This window comes from Sciurus carolinensis, chromosome 12 (assembly GCF_902686445.1).
Source record: "Sciurus carolinensis chromosome 12, mSciCar1.2, whole genome shotgun sequence".
Taxonomy (NCBI): domain Eukaryota; kingdom Metazoa; phylum Chordata; class Mammalia; order Rodentia; family Sciuridae; genus Sciurus; species Sciurus carolinensis.
Window position 1 is genome coordinate 21,786,762 of NC_062224.1, and position 23,471 is coordinate 21,810,232.

At 41.1% G+C, this 23,471-nt stretch overlaps 1 protein-coding gene across 9 annotated transcripts in view; it reads right to left on the reverse strand.

The window, feature by feature from the left end:
- Positions 1-23,471, reverse strand: part of Kiaa1217 (KIAA1217 ortholog) — a 293,338-nt gene that overhangs the window by 251,438 nt on the left and 18,429 nt on the right. The window contains exon 1 of one of the 9 annotated variants that reach the window (XM_047520197.1): positions 17,539-17,901. The exons of the other annotated variants lie outside the window; for them this stretch is intronic. The gene's annotated coding sequence lies outside the window, so the exon portion shown is untranslated. Of the gene's footprint in view, positions 1-17,538; positions 17,902-23,471 lie in introns of those variants that run through there. 9 annotated transcript variants of the gene reach the window in all.

A 23,471-nucleotide genomic window follows, 5' to 3' on the forward strand; every position in this document is an offset into this window, starting at 1 on the left:
CCTGACAGCAACAGAGCAGCAGTAATCATTATTGCAGAAACACAATTGGAAAGTTTATAAAAAGATGTTAATCTCTTGTGTGTATTTAAACACACAGAGAAAAGTGGGCGAAGCCCTGGCAGGCACATGCAGGCTCTCACGTACCAGCCCAAGTCTGGAACAGAGAAGGAGCAAGACTAGAATGAATGGATGACCTCAGAAGCAACACCAAGCGGAGCCTGAGACACACAGATGAACCTACTTATTAGCAGCAGTTTCATTGGTGACTGGACCTTGCCCCCCTCATAGTGAAGTCACTTAGGAGTATTTTAATAAGACATCTTATCTTGAAAAGACCTCATATAGAACTCCCACTTCGCCTAGCCCCATAAATTAGGACTCTAAGGAATATTTACTTAACAGTCTCTCTGATGGCAATATTTGATCACCTGGACTCTTAGGATTTGATCAAGCACTGTTTTACCTTGAGTCCTTTCCTCCTTCTGTGCTTGTCATCAATACATGGAATGACACTGGGAGGCTCCTCAGAGCAACCTACCAGAGATTTTCCACAGCCATAAATCACCATTAGCCTTGTCTTCAATGTCAACCCCGGTGCCTTTGACCTTTCCATCCCTTTTGTCATTGTCATAGCCTTTTTCCTCTTTGAATTCTCTGCAGTGACTGGGCTGAATGCTATGATATGGATCCAGTACCTTACAATGATTCTTGCATATCAAAAGTTCTTTTCCTATACACACAGGCATTGAGGAGATTTTTTCTTCCTTGAATCTGGAAGCTTGCATGTCAAGAACCGGATTCTGAAAGGCCAAACCATTCTGTCAACTGTGCCTTGGCTTGGTTGCTGAGAAAAGCTCGGATATCTAAATTTAGATTTTCTTCCCCATGGCTTAGCTCAGGCAAATATCCTTCCCATGCAAAATCAGTCATTCCCTTCCTACTCCACTCCAGAGCTCCCAGCAGAGGATTCCCCTGTTAAAGCCATCAAAACCTGGGAGAGAAGTACTTACCAAGTCCCAAGTACAGAATTAGAACTGAGGACCCATTTCCCACAGAGATAATGGGAAAATCAGAGTACAGCAGGTCCGTTCAACAGCAGATTCTATTGCACTTCTGTTGGATAACTTGGGAGACTGGTGCCCAATTCCACATAACTAGTTTAGGAGACAGACTTTCACAGCAATAAACCATCAACTGGGAAAGAACATATGTGCAATGGCAGAGAAGGATTAATGCATGAGGTATCTGTGGCCTTGAGAACCACCACTTAGCACAGATTAAATGATTACTTCATGTAGCTCTGTAACTTTTTTAAAATAGGCATTTTGACCCTCCACCTCCAATACTATGAGTCCATTATTACTTTACCTCTCCTTGTGAGAGTCCTATCAAATACGTAAAGAACATACACCTCAATTCACAGATCAGAGGAGGCAAGATTAAAAAAAAAAAATACAATTTTTGACAAGTCTAGACAAGTCTAGAGAAAAGGTTTGTAGTCCAAAGTTGTTAGCAGATGATTTTATATTTCAAAATTGTCTTTTAGAACATTTGGTGGTTTAAGAGTGTAATTATAACACAAATGTTGATTACAGCAGGATTGATTATAACTGGTTAACAGCTACTTTGTGTTTTTATTTTCCATAGTAGCTCTCCCAGGTCAGGGGCTTCCTAATTGTTTTTAGAGAGTCTTTCTAAGAATATGGATGAAAATGTGCCACCTGAAGCACAGCTGCTTATTTCTGCATCCCCCTTCCAATTCTTCAAAGAGGTCTGACTCTCGTCCTCATTTTCTGGCTGGAACTGCATGCACATGAAATTCAAGCTTTGGATTCTACAGTGAGAGTACTTTGATTTAAATTATCTTTCCTTCCTCCCTGGTCTCTCACAACTGAAGTCTAAACCTTTATGTTTTCCTTACAGGGTGAGAAAAACAAACACAAGGAAGGCCCCTCTGTTTCCTCCAGGGCATGGATCTGCAGGACTGGAATTTTAAACCCTGGGGAAAATAACCAAAAGCAGATATCTGAGCTCTTTGGAGCAACTGAACCAAAACACAGTGGATAGAATGGTCTGTTCTTTCAGAATCCAACTTTGCAGAAGAAAGAGCTTCGATTCTTGCTCTTTCTATGTGGATGTATGTGTGCACACATGTTGGGGGCTGGTGCTGAGGGGTTAAGGAAGGAAGTGGTGGTTTGTTGCCTTCTCTTTCAAACCCTTCCCTTTATCCATCTGAGAGAGTAGATGACCCCCTCTATCAGGCACAGGATCCCCTGTGAGTCTGTTACCTTCAAGGATGCTCAGTCTTCAGAGGCAGGGTATAGTAGAAACACATAGTTCAATTCTAGGCTCTAGAACTTTCCAGAAAGAACCCCAGAGGAGGATCCCCATCTAGTTCCCATACTCTAACGAAGTCCCTATTAGGGTAACTCCAATTGCTCTGGCCCACATTATTTTATTTAGGAAAAATGATGGTAAGTGGCCAAAGTTTTATTTATGAACATCGACACTCTCCCTTAGTCTTAAAACCAGGCTCACACACATAGACACACAGGCAGATACCTCGCTCTTTATTTTTAAATCCCAGAGCCCCCTGCAAACAGTCCCTGGATGGCTAATCTTAGCTAGACTCTCATCACAGCTGAACAGGGTAGAAGCAGCTTAACCGCCTGCCACGTGCATCTGCTGGGATCAGACAGTGGTTCATCTTCACAGAGCTGACCCTGAGCCCTGGGCTTTGAGGGGAAAATAGCTTCCTAGGAAAGGGTATCACCTCTGTGATGACACAGAGCTGATGGGCATCAAAGCTCATTGACACCAAAGCCCCGGGATCCCGGGATGCCGGGAACGGCTCCTGTGCCAGGTTTGCTCATTGTGATGTGTGGGTCCAACAGAAAGCGCTCCTGCGACGGGCCCTGATTCCCAATCTGGGCCACTGACAGATTTGCTTTTTCATTCACCTTTCACGTCATTGTGATCATTAACTCCAGACTGTCAAAGCCAGTCAGGATTTCAAACATCTTGTCTGTGTGTGGTGTGTGTGTGTGTGTGTGTGTGTGTGTGTGTCTCCGGGGTTTGGAAAACACAATAAATAATCAAGTACAATATTCTCTCTCTCACCTCCCATCACGTTCCTTTTCCTATCCAGAACCTGCCTACATAGAACGCGCGGAATAGCACTTACCAGAGTCCTTAAAGACTGAGACACGGCACTGGTAAAAACGCACCTGGGAGGAAATGCCAATGGACTTCCCTGGCTATCACTGAAGGAAGAGAAAGGTGGGAGGCAGGACCTGAGTTAGAAATCAGGAAACTCATCTACCAGGACACGTCAGGGTGTGCGCCCAGGTCTCCTGGGACTACTAGCTCATCCTGCCTTACCCATATTCTTCCGCCCTCTCTCCACAAAAATCATAAGCCCGAGCCCAGAGGTCTCCCAATTCCAACTCTTTGACTGATTCCTTGTGTGCCCCTGGATAAGTCACTGGAACTTTCTGGGCTCAGTGTCTTCATCTGTCCCATGGAAAAGACTGACTATACTTTTTAGCTCTTACATTCTTTGGTTTTCCGGGGTAAAATTTGACCTGAGTTCACTTTGATTCTCAGATCAAGCCTAAGACAGCTGGGTGTGGTGGTGCATGCCTGTGATTCCAGCGACTTGGGAGGCTGAGGCAGGAGGATCACGGGTTCAAAGCCAGGCTCAGCAATTTAGCGAGGCCCTAAGCAACTTAGCAAGACCCTGTCTCAAAATAAAAAATAAAAAGTGCTGGGGATGTGGTTCAGTGGTAAAGCACCCCAGGATTCAATCCCTGGGGCCACAAAAAAGAAGAAAGACTAAGACTTTACTTGACTAACAAAGGGTCTTGGAACTCCAGGACAGACTCAGGAAACCATTCTGATTCACCTTTGAAGAGAGAAGAAAAACGACACAGGGGAAGGAAATAGTATACAATCCGGGCTACCTTCAGGTGTCTGGTGAATCTGTGCTTACCATGTGATCATCTTAGGGGAATTCTAAGCGTGGTTCCCTCTTACCTGCCACTCCAGTCTTCCTCAAGAAGAAGTTCATGCTTCTTGTGAGCTGTTTCTCTAATAAATGATCACCTGCCTTTCCATTTCCTCAATACACTAAAGTTATAAAAAGTCATTAGAAAATCAGGTAGAAACTGAATGGCCTCTCCCAGACAGAATATTCTTGAACCCCCTCTTCTGGCAGGAGCAGAACTAAAGTTTCTACACAGAAGCCATTACTCTAACCTTTCTCACTGGTTTTTGTCCATTTTCTCCTGCTATGACAAAATACCTGACGTTGGGATATTTATAAAGGAAAGAGGTTTATTTGGTCTCATGGTTCTGAAGGCTGGGAAGTCCAAGAGCAGGGCTCCAGGAAGGGCTGCAGGCTGCTTCAACTCACAGCAAAAAGCAGAAGGGCACACAACAATGCAAAACACTAACCTGATCTCACAGTAAATAATCCAGTCCTTCCAGAATTAATCCAATCCCTCAAGAATCTTTAAACCAGTCCCACAAAAAGGCATTAAATGTCTTAATAACCTAGTCACCTCTGAAAATCCCTACTTCCGGATACAACATAGCAACCAATTTCAGCATGAGTTTTGGAGAGGACAAACCATATGTAAACCTTAGCATCCCTTATACAGGTACAGTTTGGACCTGGAATGTCTCCTGTCCCCGTCACCCCCTGTGTTGAAGGCTCAGTTCCCAGCTGGTAGTGCTACTAGGAAGGTGGTAAACACTTGAGGAGATGGGGCCTATTTGGAGGAGGGAGATGACTAGGAGCAAGTACTTGAAAGTTATACCTTGTCCCCAGTCTTGCCCCTAATTCCCACCTGCCATAAAGTGAGCAGTTTTACTCCGTCATACACACCTGACATGATGTTCTGCCTCACCACAAGCCCGCAATGATGGAGCTAGGCAAAATGAACTGAAGCCTCTGAAACTGTGAACCAAAAGAAATACTTCCTCCTCTGAGTTGATTTTCTCAGGTATTTTGTCACAGCTATGAAAAGCTGACTAACAGCCACCAATTTGGTGAATGTGTATTTCCTTACCTCACTCTGCTCATACTATCTTAAATTTTTTTCTGATCATCTTGGTTCTATACGGTTATAAGTACTCAAACTCTGCCTGTCTGAAATGTCTTTACAGCCCTTCTAAGTGGCTGGGTCTTTCTTTTCTTCTTTACCTAAATGACTAGCAGCTATTTTGTTTACCTATGACCATATTATGTGTCTTATTCTGTAGTTTCTCTTCATCAACTCAACATTCCATATCTTACCCCATCCCCTTCTGCTGCCAGTGTCTACTGCTCAGTATCATCTCAGCCCAAAGAAGACTGAACAAAGCATGCTCAGTCACAGAATTAGCCTCCATGCTTGAGATAGCAGCAGCACAGTAACCAAAACGTTCAAATGCGCTAAAAGACAACACACATGTGCACACACACACACACACACACACAAACAAGTCCTCGTATTGCTCATAATTTCTACTAAAATTTAAAACTCAGGCTTATTAAAACCACAGTTGATTCAGTTCCTTTAAGAAAATTCTTTTTTCCTCCACTCTATTCCTATATAAAACTTGGTAACCAGTCTTCATTTCCTTAAGGTTTCTTTCCAGAACATCTTTATTCTGGCAATAGGAAGACAGGCCCATGAAATAACAGATCAGATACAAGGACTTGTCAAATGAATCCCTGTTCTAGGGTTTCTCTTTTTTGAAGTTTTGCTTTTTTCTCTACGTGGGCTTCAGTGAAAGTTTCTCCCCTGCTTCCACCATCTCAAAACATTTTCCTTGTGGGAAGACAGACGATCAACTTCCCAGCACTGGAAAGCACTGAGGCTTCTACCATCCAAGCTCTGAGGACCGTAGGCGACTGTGACAGATCAACACCATCTTCATGCAGTGTTTAAGTCAGGCAGGAACAAGATGGAACGTGCCAAGCCTCAGCCACACTTTGAAAAGGTGAGGCAGCCCAGTTCCCAAGAAGCAGTGCATGTTTAAGAAATTCTCTGGGCTGGGGGTGTAGCTCAGTGATAGGGTGCATGCCCAACATGCAGGAAGCCCTAGGTTCCATCCCCAGCACTGCAAAAAAGAAAAAAGAAAAAAAAAAAAAAAAAAGGAAACAAACTTCCAAAGCGAAATGTTAAGGCAGAACCAGAGGGAGAAGAGGAAGTAGGGAAAAGCAGCTTTTTTGATTTCTGAAAAAAATTTTAACTAGTAGCACTGGGTTTGCTACCTTTTATGGCATTTCCAAATCAGAATGGCACGGACACATTATTTCAGAGTCCAGTGAGGTAAGATGCATTGATTATTCCTTACCTAGAAATAGTCGTTACAATCAAAGAAAAAAAGAAAAATGCTTCCTGGCTTTGTGCAGAAAATGAAGAGGTGTTTCCGAATAAAGAAAAGCAATTTAATTATCATTAAACAAGATTTAACCGCTATGAGCAATCATCCTCTCACTGAGAAGCATAATTGAACTTAAGAAACCCTGTGACCTGTGGTTCTCTCTGACTCCCACTCAGCAAGAAATGGTCAAGAACTGCTCACTTCCAGGTGGGCTGCCCAGATGATCGGGAATGCATGACACAGCAGGGTAGGGACCCCAGAGAGGAAGGCAACCCCCCAAATCACACCACTTCTGTACCTGGCTTCTGCCTGCTGCACTTCGGGGCCCCCGACAGCAGAAACACATGAATCCTCCTTCCTTCTGTGGCCTTTCCGCCAGAGGACAGACTGTTGGTTCCATGTCCACATCCAGCAGTGGCCATCGGCCAGACCTTTAACTTCCCAGAGCAGTCAAGCGCCTGGCCCACGAGTGACAGGACCTGCCCTCTTCACACTTAGCTCGCCGTCAGTCTCACCCATTCTTCCAGCAAGCTGGCCTGACACACTCCTGACAGACAGACAGGCTCAGGATTAGGAGTGTGATTCACAGGTGGAAAATACCGGTTTTTCATTGCTACGCAAATGCAGGCTGGGTGGGGTTTAGGTAAATCCGGATGTGGACACCAAAAAAAAAAAAAAAATCCAAAAAACAAAAAGGAGGGCAAGAATGTGTCTCTTTTTCATACATCTCACTTGACCAACTAGGCTCCGCCCACATGCCAATCAGTGAAGAAAATTAAAGTGAACAGAGTGGGAAGGGCCACGTACAGCTCGCTAGTATACACAGGGAGAGTTAATATTCACGCGCAATGTGAGATTAGAGACAGAATCTTTACGTAATCCATACAAAAAATACATTGATCAGGGCTGGGGATGTAGCTCAGTTGGAAGAGTGCTTGCCACACAAGCACAAGGCCCTGGGTTCAATCCCCAGCACTGCAAATAAATAAAATAAAATAAAAAAATAATTAAAAAAAGACATTGATCATGGTTACCGTCAAGTGGCCAAATAGCCAACTGTCGCAATGCCAGTGTTAAATCGCTTGAGCCTGAAAAGCCACGTAGGCATGGTGAATCTGCATTACTTGTGGTCATATCTGCCTCTAAAATATGCCATTCTGGAACTTCTAGAACAAGATAATAAATGGGAGGAGGATATAATACCCAAATGCTGGAGAACCACCCGGTGGACAGCCCCCTGCCACATTCCTGACGGTGAGGCTGCTGTCTCAGGGCAGATTCTGAAGCTCGAGTCACACTGTGCAAAGGTCAGAAACCTGGATTCAGGTGTTAATGGTGCTGGTGGGAACTCACAGTGTCTACCACCTGGGGCTGTGAGCGCAGCTTGATGACAGAGCACAGAGCACAGGCCTAGGGATCAGCGGACCGCACCAAAAACCAACAAAACAAATGCAAACTCGGCGCCTGTACTGCTTGTCTGTCCTGCCAGCCTTCACTGGGTGTATTCTGAGTGCCCAGCCTGAGCCAGGGAGGACAGGGGAGAAACAGGAGGTGGCTCCTTGAAGTATACAGTATTAACTTTTTCCCATTGACAGCAGATGAAAAGGCAAAGGTTCGATGTACCGCCATCATGTCACTGGAAAAATTCGAACTCAAGGATTTGTAACACATGTATCCTATTTCACATCACTGCATCACTGCATGGCTTTTTTGTTTGTGCGTGGTCAAGAGGAAATATTTTAGTAACCTGACTGAATACTCTGAATGGATTTAGAACTGGGGGAGGGGGGAGAACAAAAATATCTATATTTGGCCTTTGGGTAAATGACAAGAATGATGGCTTGTGCTCCTGGACACCAGGCATGGACCCCTGTGGCACAAATCGTGCCTCCTCAAGGTTCTGTAAACTGCCCACAGTGTGTTTTGGGGAGGCCTGGAATTAGTTCTTTAGGGCTCTTTTAAGGACAGTCACAGAGACAAAAAAGGGAACAGGCTTAGTTAGAAGTGTCCCCCAACCCACTCAAAGGAACTTCTGTGTACTGTCTGAACAAAAGCTAAAAATATTCAATCACTCTCCTACTTAAAATCTTTGCCCTACACTAAGAATGCAAAAGTCCTAACTGTGGCTTAATAATCCCAGCTGCCTCTTTCATGTCATCTGAGTCATTCGACAGACAAGTCTCTTCCTGCCTTGGGGTCCACTCACTTGCTACTCTTCTTCCTGGAAAACATGCCCATTATTTGCCTAGCCTGTTTTCTTGACTGTTTTCTAACCTGGCTTCTTTCTCACGTAATCCTCTTTTATTTCCTAATAGCAAGACCCCCAGTGCTGTCTTGAAACCATGGCTAGTACTGAATCTTATATACACTATGCTTTACACACACATACACACACACACACACACACACACACACTTCTCTTTGACATATTCAATGCCAGCCAGCATCACTCTTGTGTTTTCGAGCCATTATTCAGTAAAATAAGGGTTATTTGAACACAAGTACTATGACATTAAGGCAATTAATCTGATAACCAACATAGCTACTAAGTGACTAATGGAGGGTAGCATATACGGTTTGGGTACAATGGACAAAGGGACAATTCACATCCTGATAGGTACAAGATTTCATTATGCTACTCAGAATGTGATACAATTTCAAAGTTCTGAATTGTTTATTTCTAGGATTTTAATGTTTTCAGACTGAGGTTGACAGAAGGTAAATGAAACCATAGAAAGTGAAGCCATGGATGGGGGAAGAGGGTACTAGGCTTTCTTCTCTGCCTTCTCCCATTAGATTCTAAGCTCTGTGAAGGCAGTGAACGGCGCTGTCATCTCATGTAGTAAATTCCCTGTGCCCAGTGAAGGAACTATTTGAATTAAAGAGTCAGTGCTAAATGAACAAATTTTTTTTTTTTCTAAATCAAACAGATCACATGTTGCTGTACCATTTTTATGCTATTCAAAATTATCTTATTCTCACTTAAGCTTCAAATAGCATAATTTCACATATGTAAACATCAAAACCACATTCCAGAGTCTTTTCATGGGTCAGTGGAAAGTCAAACCCACTGTTTCTCAACCTGTTTGCCTTTAAGTAATGGAGTAATCTTTTACTAGTCAACTCCACTAACTTTGGATTCTTCTCCATGAAATTAAGATGAATCCCATTGCACTCAAAGGGACTTTCCACCTTGAACAACCTAAGAATACTTAAGACACTGACTGGGCAGAAACGGATCCTTTCTCACAAAATGTCTTGGGAGATGTTTGCATTATACTTGCCGCCATGTACTGAGCACCTACCACATGCCAGGCACTGTGTTAAGTACTTCTCACACACTACCTCTGATCTGCAAACCACCTTGCTGGGTAGGGACTCTCAGTCCTTTTTCACAGATGCAGAAGTGGAAGCTTACTTAGATCAGGTTTTGCTCAAAACCACACAAATAGTAAGTAGTAGAACCAGTTCTTAAAGCTAAGTCTGGTCAACAACAAAGGTAAGATCCCTCTCATCTCCTGCACTGTTTCTTGGACAAAGCCTATAAAAACATTAGGTTAGGGTCATTGTCTACAGTAGAAGTCAAGCAGATAAGAACAGCAGGTGTGTTGGACAGAAAGTGGGGGAGTAAGGTGCTCCCCAGAATCTACATCCCCATCTTAACGGGGCAGCTACTACTTAGTGCTACCAAAGATTCTGACAGTTTTTCTTGATCATATGGTTTTTTTTTCTTCTTTTGGTCAGGATGTAAGAAATTTGATTTTAGGTGAAAATGCCTAATTCTAAGCCATTCGAAGCTTTAGTGGTTTTGTCTGTTTTGACTCTTTTGTTTGTTTTTTTGCAGTGCTGAGGATCAAATTCAGGGCCCCCCGTATGCAAAGTGCAAACTCTATCACTGAGCTATACACTAACCACGTTTTAATGTTTTATTGAAATTTGCAGAAGTCATTGTGCTGCTTTTTCTGAAGACCCTTGGCCCCAAGACAGGTGCCTTCAATCTCTTCTTAGGTCTAAACCTCTAGAAGTTGCCCCATTTGACTCTAATTCCAGGAAGCACCTCTGCAATACAAGTGGAAGTACTGGCAACACGAGAGCGTGTGTTTGGGGGTCACTGTGCAAAATGTGTGAATGGAGCCGTGCTGTGAAGTTCTATGAACCATCACGTGTTCTTTCTCTGAGGTGAAATCTAAGGGCCTGTTCACAGAGTACAGAGGACAGATTTCTGAAGGAAAAGATTTGATCGGTGTATGAGGCTTTCTTCCTGAAATGCCAGGAAGAAGGTTGCTTAATAAATGCTTTTGACATTCCTGACAAGTAATCTTCAGGCTTGACTTCAAGGCTAAGCAAAGCTCTCCTTCCCTCCCCTTTTGGAGAGTACTGCTAATCAGTAGCAAAAGGATGGCTTCAACTCCACCAGGTTGCTCAACTCCACCCTCTGGTGTATATTGAAATGGAAAAAAAAAAAAGTAAAGGTGGGAGGTGCCAAAGAGAACTTCAGGCTACAAAGGCATGAGGTAAATCATTCCCAGCATGATTATAGTGTTTGGAAATCCAACCTCATAAAAAGAGCCACAGTTGTCATAGCACACCCCTCAGGGATCCCAGAAAAAATGCCCTAGGCTGAGTCAGAATTGCTGAGTTCAAATCCCCATTCCTTTGCTTAAAGAATCAAGTCTCTAGATTGTTCTGAGCCTTGGTTGCTTTATTTATGTCTCTCTTCATACATACAAATAAGAACTAAAAAAAAAAAAATTATACTTTAAATAATTTGTGTGAAAGTTTCTGACATATAGTAAGTGATATAATATGTATGGGGATTCGACTACCTGAATTTATTTGCAAAGATTTGAATGCATACAGGGAAAATTTTTATTGTATTGCATTAGAATGCAAAAAGGCCTATGAGATTTGGATGTATATGTCTTACCAAGCCAATGGTATTTAATATGTGGAGGAAGAAAATATTGTAGATAATCTACGATATAGCAAATCTGGCCCATTTTTCTAAATATATAGAAAAAGTTCAATTAGGCCTCCAACCTGGGGCTACAGTAATTATATTCTCTTTAATGTAATTATTTAAAATACAGCTTTCCCTTGACTTGCACATCACAGCCATAGTTTTATCCTTTTTCCTCTAAGCAGAGTTGTTTCTCATTAATTTTTAGGTTAGCCAACTCATGCCAGGCATGTTTATTCACAAAATACTACATTAAGAGGCATTTATTTTATATTTGTTTCCCTTTTGCAAATATTTGCTGTAAGCCGCAGAACTATTTTATGAAGTAAAAAAATAATAATAATATATCAAGGGAAAGCATAAAGTTTCAGAAGTAGCTTTTGAGAAGGAGGAAGGAAGAAGAATCTAATTACAGTGAAGACAGTCACTGATTTGTGCTAACAAATCAAACCCCTCCACTTGTGGTTTGACTGCTTTCTGCACATCTGAATTAAAGAGGAGTTGGGAGTTGAAAACCATGTCTAAGACTTTGCTGGGTGATTTGGGAGTATAACACGTGTTGTTTCTTTCCTTTCATAAGGCATCCTCTGACAGTGTGCCTTCTATTCTTGACTTGCTCTGCGGTAAAGAAAAAAGAGCTTATAGTCTTTGCAGATCTAAATATTCCGTAGATGAAAACAGGTCTGTTAGTTTCACTTAGGAAACGAAATCATCATTATACAGGTAAAGACTTCATATGGAAACCTAAATAGCCTTTATCTATAGTTGATTCTCAGTACCTTGGTAAGGGGTGAGATTTGGTTATAAAGTGATTTTTTTTTGTACATGGGGTTGAAAAAATGTCCTGCCCTACAAAGATGAGTTTATTGTGTTTGTTGAAAAGTTCTGGCAACTTAAAAACATTTAAATCAAACACACTTGATACTTGGCATACCAAACAGGATCTGTTTAGAAAGGAGGGGTTCTAGTTGGAATAAACTCATTCAGGGAAGATTCTACTGAGGAACAAGATGACTAATGACATCAGAGGCGGCTGCTTCTATAAAGAAGGACAGAGGAGAGAGTTGCTTCCCTCTTCAAGGGACAACTCCATCAAAGCATAAACATGACATATGACATGAAGTCACTTTTCTCAGCCTACCTGGAAACTGCTGGCTTCCCTCAAAAGAACACATGCTAGACTCCAGTGCAACGGGTTCTGTTTTGTTTTTAGTTTATGTTTTTATTAGTGCATTATAGTTTTACATAATTGGTTTCATTTTAAACTAGTTTTTAAATGTCAAAGTATTACATGTCGATGATAAATATGTAAATAGTAGAGAAGTACAGAAATTAATAAAACTTCCTTCTCACGGCCTGCTAGTTCCTCTCTCTGATTTATTGGACATTATTCTAGAAAAGTTTAATGTCTCGATAAGTGCACAGAAAATGTCTGTGTTTTCTCATACAAATAGGGTCCACCCCTTTTAAAATAAATAGGATCCCACTATCTACACTGCTCTGTAGCTTGTACTGCTTACTTAGGACACTTGGTTATGTGTCCATACGTGGATAGAGGATCTCCTTTATGTATTGTCATGACTGCAGGGAACTGTATTACATGAACGAGCCGGAACATCCTCTGCGAGATTCCTATAGACAGAATAAATTGGTGAGTCTTTTTTAGAGAAAACTGGAGAATACCTTTCAACTCTAGTAATCCAATTTGACATCTAGAAATTTGTCCTTCTGATGTGTTGATATGTGTACAGATCCAAGGAGGGTCAGTGCATGCTGTTCAAAACAGGGAAGGAAAAAAAAGGCAATCTAAAGAGCAATTAAAAAGAGGTCAAATTAATATATGAGGTAGCCACAGTTATAATTGCTCTGGAAAAGAGAATAGTTTTAAATCAGAGTTTGTGCTAGTCTCGCAGTCATGAACACATACACACACACCCCCACACACACACACCACAAGGAAGAAACTGAAAATTGTCCTTTATGAGGCCAATGGTTGGAATTGCTTTCCTCTGGAGTCTTAAAACTTAACATGAGAAGGGAACCAAATAAAAACGCAGTTAAAGAAAAAAGGAGTTCATGCAACCTTTCTCAGTGCAAAATTACAAAGCAAACCTGTCCTTCTGAATAACGGCTATGGCTTGTGTGTTTTACTAATGACTACTATGTAAATGAGAGCTGACCTCCTCCTTGATGGCCTGAGGGACATCCACCAACATTACTAATATCAAAGAGAGAAAACAACCCAAGGTCCATCTGGTTCTCTGTTCTCTCAGCTGTTCCAAACATAGGAGGCAGCAGCCTGCTTTGCTTCTGAGGGGCAAACAGTGTGGCCAATGGATGTCCTCTCTGAAAAGTCTACAGCACCCTTGGGGCAGTCCGGCAGAACCTCTCTCTGATTGGGCCTTGGCTTCTTCATCTTACCTGATCACTACTAAGCAGAGGCAAAGAGCCCAGGGAAGCCCACAGAAGACTCCCACCATTTAATTTTATGGTCGACTTGATCATCTGCATTACTAACCCTAATAAAACTGAGAGTGGGAAATACCATTCTAACTGCTGTTGCTTAATCATGAGCAAACAGAAAGGAATGGAAGGTAAGGGAATCACACAAAAGAGACAGGTTGCAAAATTAAACCACAATGCAGAATCCTGGGGCCATCAGAGCCAATAGATGCTAAGATCTACCTGTGCTCTGACTGACAGAACTCCTGTGTCCCATTAAATTAGCTACTTTCTATAAGCTCTAGTGAAGGTTTCCTCCACATGCATAATATTCCATATTTGCTTTTGTTCTTCATACAGCTGGGCATGTGAACATGGTTTCTGCTGCCTAGTTAGTCTGATTTCTGGAAACAAAAGCAGTCACATTTCCTGTCTTTGGGATAAAGCTCATCCTGGTCCACCTAAGGCCATCCTGATTCCATTCTTCCCAAGATATCCCACAGGTCTCAAGACCTCCAGCTGCCCTAACATCACACAACTGTCGTAATGAACCAACGTGGGGCTTATCTCTTTGGTTATGAAACCAGGAGGGAGAGCAGATTTAGTAGTGACAGAATCCTGCCTTCAGGGCTTCAGGTGTTGCTCTGCCTAGCGCATTTGCCAGGACTGTGTGAGGCCCTGGTCACATACACAGAAGTAAAACTGGGGTGTCCCTCATGGAGTTCAATTGATGAATAACCATGAAAACTACCCTCAAGAAGCAGCTTCCCTCCCACTCAGAACTTTCTGCTCTCTGATTCCTCAACAGCCAGTCAGAGAAAAATTTCTAGTTCCATTTCCGGCACGGAAGACTCCAGTCCCTTTCTTTTTGAAGAAGTAACTTACAAATAACTTACATGGGATTTTCAAAACAGTTTTTTACAAGAGAATAATATAATACTTAAAGATCACAAACTCCTCTATTAGGAAACTTTTCAAATTCAGATGCTGGATTTATTTGGAATATGAACAAACCTACAGGGTTACTTCTTCAATGGAAAACGTGTGCTGTGAGTGAGGAATGGACCCGGGTTTGCAGTCCCCACAGCCCGATTCTTCAACCACTGAGCACGGATCCTCTGACTACGCAAATACCGAAGCACTGCCAGGTGCAAAGTGCCCTCCTGGAAGTTATCTCTGCTTACTGATCAAAGATATCTCTGATCACCACCACAAGTATGTGCAATACGAAGTTTCAGTGGAGTTTTAAAACATGGTCTGCAGGATTAAAAAAAAAATGAATAAGAATGCTCATTAGTGATTCCAAGCCTATTTGGAATTTTGGTGCGCCATTGGTGTTAGATTTCCTGGCTCTCCTTCCACCTCAAAATTGCTGCTTTGCAGTTCTGAAACTTTGAATGAAATATATATTTGCTTTCAGACTTCTAGATCTGCCCTTGAGATTAGATAACCAGAGCTTTTCACCCGTATCCCTACAGTGTGCTGAAGTCAGCCTCACGGCCGAATTCATCTGACCACTGAGGTTATCTGTCAATCAGTGGGCCCAGCCTCAGCGGTTCAGATGTCAAAAGATGTTCGTTATAATTCCACTTGATGGGCCCACCCATGACTCCTGCTAAAAGACCCTCCTTCCAGCGGTATGGAACCTGAATTATTCTAAATAGCATGACATGGAAAAACTGGAAAAATTGGAAAAGTTGCTAGAAAAACTCTGGAACTAATAAAGTATTTTCCCTGGCTAGAAACACAACTGCTAAAAATAACACAATGAAAACCATATTTGTCTCTGCTACACAATGGATGCAGAATATAATTATGGGTTGTGTATCCGTCTGGGATGAAGACAAGGGAAGAGGTGCCAACACCCAGAACACAAAGGGAGTAAAGGGACCTTGTGTCCAACTCCTGGCTGGCTTCTGTACCCTGTGGAACTCCCAGCCACCACCACCCCTCCCCCCACTCGACTCAGGTTCCTGCTCAGCAAATACCTGTAACATCAAACCTGACTCTGCTCTTGGGGCTGAGAGAAATTTGAGGCAGATAAAGTTTTAAAATTCGAATCCATGCAGTGGACTAGAGCTCCTTCAATAGGAACCAGTAAAAAGTAAATTAATATTATGTCTATAGCATCTCCAGGAAAAAGACATGAGCATAATTAACTTGGTTAAAAAAAAAAAAAAAAAACCTAGCTCCTTTGACACACTTAACATTTTGTATTTTAATTAATTTATAGAAATAATTGCCTGCTGCTGGGAATTATATTAGTCACATTAATTTTTTCTATGCTCCTTAAAATAAGGAAAAAAGGCAGAATGGTTTATTTATGTTTTGTTTTTCTTTCTCTCAATGATATATGGTTTCTTCATCTGTAAAGTGGGAATAAAAGACTCTGAGAGTCTCACTGGGCTGTTGTAATGATAAGATAAAGGATTGGGGAGGGGGACACTATAAATAGTGCCTTATAAATAGTAAATAAAAACAATCTCTAACGCATGAAGCATGAATGCTTAGAATCATGCTACAATGTTGCTATTGTTACCCCCACTTTATAGAGGTGAAAACGGAGGCTTAGGGACGCGAATTTACTTTTCCCAAGTTTACACAGTTAATAAGTGGCAATGCCAGGCTGCAAAGTCCCCTTTATCGTTCACTGTTCTGCAATAACTATGGCAACCACAATTTCATACAAATGGCAATTCCAGCGCTAATCCATGTTATTCAACTGTAAAATTTCAGGAGGTCTCATGTTTGGATATTACAGTTTCTAAAACACTTTAAAGCCTATCGGCTTGCTCCCAAGTAATTTTGTTTCAAAAGTCCAAATTCCCATTGCACATGTATCTTTAAATTCTGTGCTTTAACTTCAAGTACTGTAAGAGACAAATGAGTTCTCTTTGTGTTTTTTTTAAGCTTGATGAACCTAACTGCTCACCTCAACTGCTGTCGCTCAACTAACTCCCTGATCTGCAGTCACCCGAGTGATCTTTATCACACTCAAATGGCTGCCAAGACTGTTGAGCCCACTTCAGTGTGCCTGATGCAAACAGAACCCGCCCCCCCCAACTCCCAGGTGTGGAGGTTTCTTATTTAAAGCACGCTTTACAAACAAACCACCTTTATCACCAATGCTCCCCTCTTCCCCCAAGAAGACTTTATCTCTTTTCCCAGAATTCAGAACTCCGGTTTCCCTCAAAGTCCAGAAATGAATATCTCAAACAGGAATTTTTTTCTAGTCTCAGGAAGTGCCTCTATGAGATAAGTATACAATATCCATTAAAACAAAACAACACAAACATGCAACGTTCCTAAGCCTGATTCTAAGACGATTTCTGTGATATTACAAGGATTTTATTTTGGGGTATTTTACAAGGTGAACATACAGAAAATATATGTAGTCCCAATTTTGGAGTAAAAGAAAACGCATGCACAACATATGGGAATAATCAACAAATATGTATAGTATCTCAATTCTCAGATGGTCACTTTAATCCTTATCTATGGCATTCTTACAACATTATTCACAGGGCACAATCAGCATAATGCATAATGCATCTCTTGTTTTTCAGTCCTATTCAAAAATCTCCGTTCATTCAACAACAAAAAAAAGCCCTTAAAACAGCCCCGAAGCTCAACATTCGGTGTGGGAAAGCTGTGCTTATTCAGTTCTTCCTGCCAAGCGAACAATGCACAGAAACAGACCACAAGGTTTCCAAATAATTTTTGGCAATAACTCGGAAGGAAAAAAAAAGACACATATTTACCTGCACCCAGAGCTCCACAGGTGAGGCGGCAGTTAAGGCAGAAAATCTAACTCGTCTTCTGGAAGTTTTCGTCTCTACTGCACTCCGGGGTCATCCTTCCGAGCTGTCAGGTAACCCCCCCTCCATGTCTCCGCTGTTTTCTTTTGCAGTTTTTCCCAGTAAAACTCTTGTCATTTGCATAAAACCTACTTGTAGCCTATAGGACTTTTTGAGTAGCTACTTGTTAAATTGGCTGTCTTGACATGCTCTTTCAAGCATGACATCATAAATCTCCATGGAAACTCTAACCCCACCTGCCTACATGCCAACGTTACCTGTCAGGCAAAGACTTAAACAATCGCCTGAAATTGTTCATTAATGAAACCTTTTTAGGGGCTTTGGATCTCTGCACAGTGTAATTTGTGCTGTTGGCAGAAACTTAGCAAGAACGATGGCTTCATTTTCAAAGCCTGAGCTGTTTTGCAGAAAACAATGATCAAAATTATAGGCATTCGTTAATCTGCCCCTCCCTGTCTAACAATGCACTTAATCAGGGGAAGAAAAAAACTACAGAGGCACATGTGTGCCTCTCTCTGCAGGATAAAGTTACTTTGAAAACTCAGGTTTTGAAAAATCTTCAATTGATACTTCTAAGGCTTTCCCACTCGGCTCTCCAGCAACCCCCTTCCTACTTTTTTTACCAACAAAACTTGCAAAACAGGTTCCCTGCCTGAGCCTGTGTATGTGTTGTATGTGTGTGTGTGTGTGTGCGCGCCTGTGTACATTTTCCCTTGGCCTCTGCAGTTGCCAGTTGCCAAGGAAGAACTTTTTAACTCTTTCCTAACACACCCACATCTTTTGCAATGTCTAACCTGGTTTATGTAAGTTACTAAAATAACACTGAAATCTATTTTTGGCTTTTGAGGAATGGTCAGCAAGTTCTAAAAGATATTCAATCCTCTTTCATTCATTCATTCACCTTTCACTATCTCAAATTTTACAGAATCCTTACTGTTTGCACAAAGGTTTGGACAAACTTCTGCCAGATTTGTACAAAACCCTCTAGGTAACACTGAACTCGGCATTCTCGTTTCACCTCTAAATTCACTAGAGACAACTCATATTCCTCAAGTCTAAGATTACTGACCCTGAGGACCCAAAAAGGTTTGGGTGGAGTTGGGTCCAAGCCCACAGGAATTTATCATAATCTTATCCAGTGGCTGTCACATGCCATAGCATAAAGTTCTTCAGTGGGACTGAACCAGGAGCTGAATGAAACAACACACAGAAGAACTAAGGAGCACTTTAAGGTAGCCTCAAGCAGAATCCAATTCGACACTGCAGAGAAGCAGCAATAGCCAAAAGAACTGCCTGCTCTGACTTGTCCAAGATCCTGCTGCAAACTGCACCAGGCCCAGCAGTACATGTCCTCAAAGGTTAGCGAGCAAATATGAATCTCTCCACCTTTGCTGAGTTGCGCTGCTATTGACAGAGAGAGCGATGCAACCATTTCAGAAACCCTGAATGGCTCTCTCCATAGGGGGAATTAAAGATGCTTTGGATCCCATCCTCTGATGATTCTGAGTTTTGCATTGCCACAGCTCACAGTCAACAGATGGGACATTACCTTTGAAGGGAACCAAGAAGTAGACTGGTTTAATAAAGCAGCCAGAGTTGGGATACTCCAGGGAGGCAAGGCTATTGTCAGAGATTCAATTACTGCCTCTGTGAGTTGAAAATACATCCAGATGAAGCCCAAGCTTATGCTTTATTCAATGGGGCACAAACACAACATGAAACAAACAAGAGAACCAGATCTAGGTTTTATGCGGTGAAATCTGCAGATGGTGTGGAGGTACAATTCAATTACGGTTATTCCTCAAAGTTCCATTAGAGACAAGAGCATGTGAAAGCTGATTCGACAATCAGAGTTGTTATAATAGGCCAAATCTTCCCTTTGGGTTATTTAGGAAATTACAATATCTCGGCTTTTGCTTACTGAAGTCAGCTTGGAAAAGAGATCCAAAAGAATCAGGATGTGAAAGGCACATGGATTCACAGAAATAATTTAGAGGTGAAAGCAACTTGGTTAACTCATTCATGGGCAGGCAGGCAGAGGTAAACGATGACTGAAGAATTTGTAACCAAGGATGACATCATGACGGTGATGTGAGAATCTTGGACTATTTAGTGTGGGGAATGTTTTGGGCAACAACAATCTCAACAATAAGGACAATGCATGAGAGCTGGGCAGAAATGCCAAGACTTGATTAGAGGTGACCAGGCCAGTAATGATTTTCTTCCTGGCTCCAAATGAGGAAAACATCAAGCCGAGTCCCCCTTAATGGCATGATTTGCTTGAGACTTGGCACCACGCCAACTAAGTCAGAGCTCAAGAAATGTATGTTATGAGCTATTATTTTGTTTCTATATTTAGCAACATCATAGGTATCTACAATTGCCTTGGGAAGCAAATTAGTTTCTTTCTCTTGAATTTATTTCAACGAATCTATTTTGTAACACAGGTAGAAAACAGCTCACTAAAAACGACCCTGAAAATACAAGCATACAAATAACTGGTGAAAGAGGTTAGGAGTCTGAATTTTTGTTTCTTAGGAAACACAAGTAGAAATTGTCATGTAGAAAAGGAATATTTCTTTGACTAGAAAAACCAAAACTTTTATCATTCAAATAACCAATCCTTGTTCCATTTAAGTTTCACAATAGTATTATGAAATATGGAGAAAGTGAGCCTCAAAGAGAGGTAACTGGAACAGGTTTACATGGCTACTAAGTGCTGGAGTCTCAATTTGAACCTAGATTGACCTGAGATTTGAACTCAGAACACCTGTGCTTAACCAGACACTGATACTCCTAGCTGAATAAAACTGCTCATAACTGAGGATACTAAAATCCTAAGTAAATTAATCCATGCCAGAAGTATTTATTTCTTAGACTTACCTGAAAGTACATATTGGGTTGCAAAGTGTAAACACAGACCTTCTATAGATCTGCCCAGATATAGAGTCAACAGATGGTACCAGGCTCTGGCAAGGCAGACAAGGATGCTGTATCTGCACAGCAGGAGCAGGGGAGGAGAGGCATTTACTTAGCTTCAGGCTGTGTGCAGACATGCAAAGATTGCACCAAGCAGGGGTAAGGCACTGCAACTCAGAGAGCTCAGCCCTCATAACCCCAGGGCCAACAGATTCCTGGGAAGAAGATACGGCTGATGCAACACCAGATACTCAAGAAATATTTGCAATCTAAAGTTCTGGTCTAAAGAAAAACTGACAAACACTCAAAAGAAAGAAAGAAAGAAAAAAAAAGCATACATTTTATAAGTTGGAACATACTCTAGGTATCACCAAAAAATAAGGGTATTTGGACTTTTGACTGTATCAGTGGAAACCAACTGTGTTAATTCCTTAATGTGAAGACCTTGATCTTTCTGCTGTTTTTGATTTTGTTATTTGTTTTAGAAATTACTCATTCATGTTTTGTCTATTGCTGCAGTTAATTTCATGTGTCACTTGGCTGGGCTATAGTGCCCAATTGTTTGGTCAAATACCAGACTTAGATATTGTTGGGAAGGTATTTTTAAGACGTGATTAACATTTAAATCAGTAGACTTTGACGAAAGCAGATTACCCGCCCTAATTCAATCACTAGAAGACCCTAAGAGTAGACTGCTTCCCTGAAGAAAAAGGAATTGCATTGGTTCTGTTTCTCTGGAGAACCATGACAAACACAGCAGATAACTCCAGTACATATCTCTACAGTCTTGTTTTCTGGCATAGATCCCAAACCTAAGTCATTTTCACTTAGAGCACCTACTGTCATTTCAAATATAGCTGATCAAGACCTAAACTCAAACAACTGTTTAGCATATACCCAGCATGAACTGTATCTAATTAGAGAAAAATGGACAAATTTGCTATCAAATTAAGATGAAGGGCAATAATCAAATCCACTGGTGGTTATACACAATGTTAATGGACTGAATTCTCCCATTAAAACTAACAAACTGGATTTTAAGAAGCAAAACAAAGTGACATGCAATTCCTAACAAATGCAAACAAATATAAATCAACAGTGATTATAGGGTGGAGTTGTAGCTCAGTGGTAGAGTGCTTGCCTGGCATGTGCGAAGCACTAGCTTCGAACTTCAGCACCACATATGAATAAATAAAGGTGTTAAAAAAAAGTGATTATATGTGTGTGTATATAGATATAATTAATTAATTAATTTATTTATTTATTTATTTATTGTGCTGGGTACTGAACACAGTGTCTTACCCATGCTAAGCATGTGCCCAACAGTGTACTGAGCTACATCCTCAATTGAAGTGTGATGACATTTAAAAAAATTATCAAACACTACTGTTAAAAGACAATTTATGAAGATATTGAATCGTAACAAGTTTGTTTGCAACATACAAGAAAAATGTAGAGTAAAATTTTTAGGTATGCAAGAATAGGATAAGAATGAAATTATAGAAGATATTATTGTATTTCACTTAGAATTAGATAGACTTGAAAAATAATAACTGAGAAAAATGATAGAAACAACACACGAGGCATGTGTTGTATGTGTATGTACAGACATGTCTGTTTAATAAACATAGAACAGATACTCTTCTATGACTCTGAAACACCTAGAAACTTCCATTATGTATTTGGCTATCCAAAAAAAATTAACAAACCATTAAAAAAATTTTAAAGTAGAAATTTGATAAACATTCTCTGATCACATCCATAAGCTTAAAATCAATTTTAAGGGTCAGTCAACCCTTCAAATCAAAATAAAAATTAAAAACTTTTCAACTTTCTTTAAAACAATGAAACAGAAAATATTTCCTGCAAAACCACAGGACACTGAACAAACTGGTGTCAGGAAACCTATATCCTTTAATGTGTCCATTATTAAAAGAGAAACACTAAAACTAAATTTAATACTCATTAAAAGAAATAATAAGAGAAAAATCAAGATAACTATAAAAACTAGGAAAAGGAAATTGAGATATAAGTTAAAAATAACAAGATAGCAGACAATAATTTGAAAATAATAAATGTAGCCAGGCACGGTGGTGCATGCCTGTAATCCCAGCTACTCAGGAGGATTGAAGTTCAAGACCAGCCTCAGCAACTTAGGAGACCTTGTCTCAAAGGGAATTTTTTAAAAGGACTGAGGATATAGCTCAGAGGTAGAATGCTCCCAGATCGATTCCCCAATACTGCTATCCACATGCAAAGAGTAAGATGATGATGAAGAAGAAGAAGAGGTGGAGGAGAAGGAAGAAAAAGAAGAAGAAGAAGAAGAAGAAGAAGAAGGAGGAGGAGGAGGAGGAGGAGGAGGAGGAGGAGGAGGAGGAGGAGGAGAAAAAGAAGAAAAGGAAGCAGGTAAATTTGAGAGGAGAGAACACAAAAGTCTTTTGCTCCCTGAGAGCTTATATATGGGCACTAAATTCTTGGTATTAACCAGAAGGAAAACAGGTGTTTTGTGGAGAATTGGAGAAAGAGTCAGGGAGAAAGACCATGTTGGTCTTTGAACAAGTTAATGATTCTCACACTTTCTATATTCAGCATGCTTTTGTGTAAGAGAAAGTTCTGGTTTACTTGAAATGCTTAAAAACAAAAAGGAAAAGAGAAAAGGAACAAAGAAATGGAGGAAGAAGGAAGATGAAGGGTGGACACAAAACATGGAATCCGTTGCCCATCAGGACAGCACATGTAAGCCCTTCATTTCTCTCCTGCAACCACTACCGACTGACACACGCCATTCACCTTCTCTCCCTTCAGCCTCTGGGTGTAGTTTGAGCATGACTCTTGGCTGTCCCAGCTGTGACGTCAGCACATAACTCATGAAGCAAGATCGTTTGCCCACTGCATTCATGCAGAAATACTTCTTTGGTGCAAGAATGACACAAAGCAAATCCTCCTGGTATGGCAAA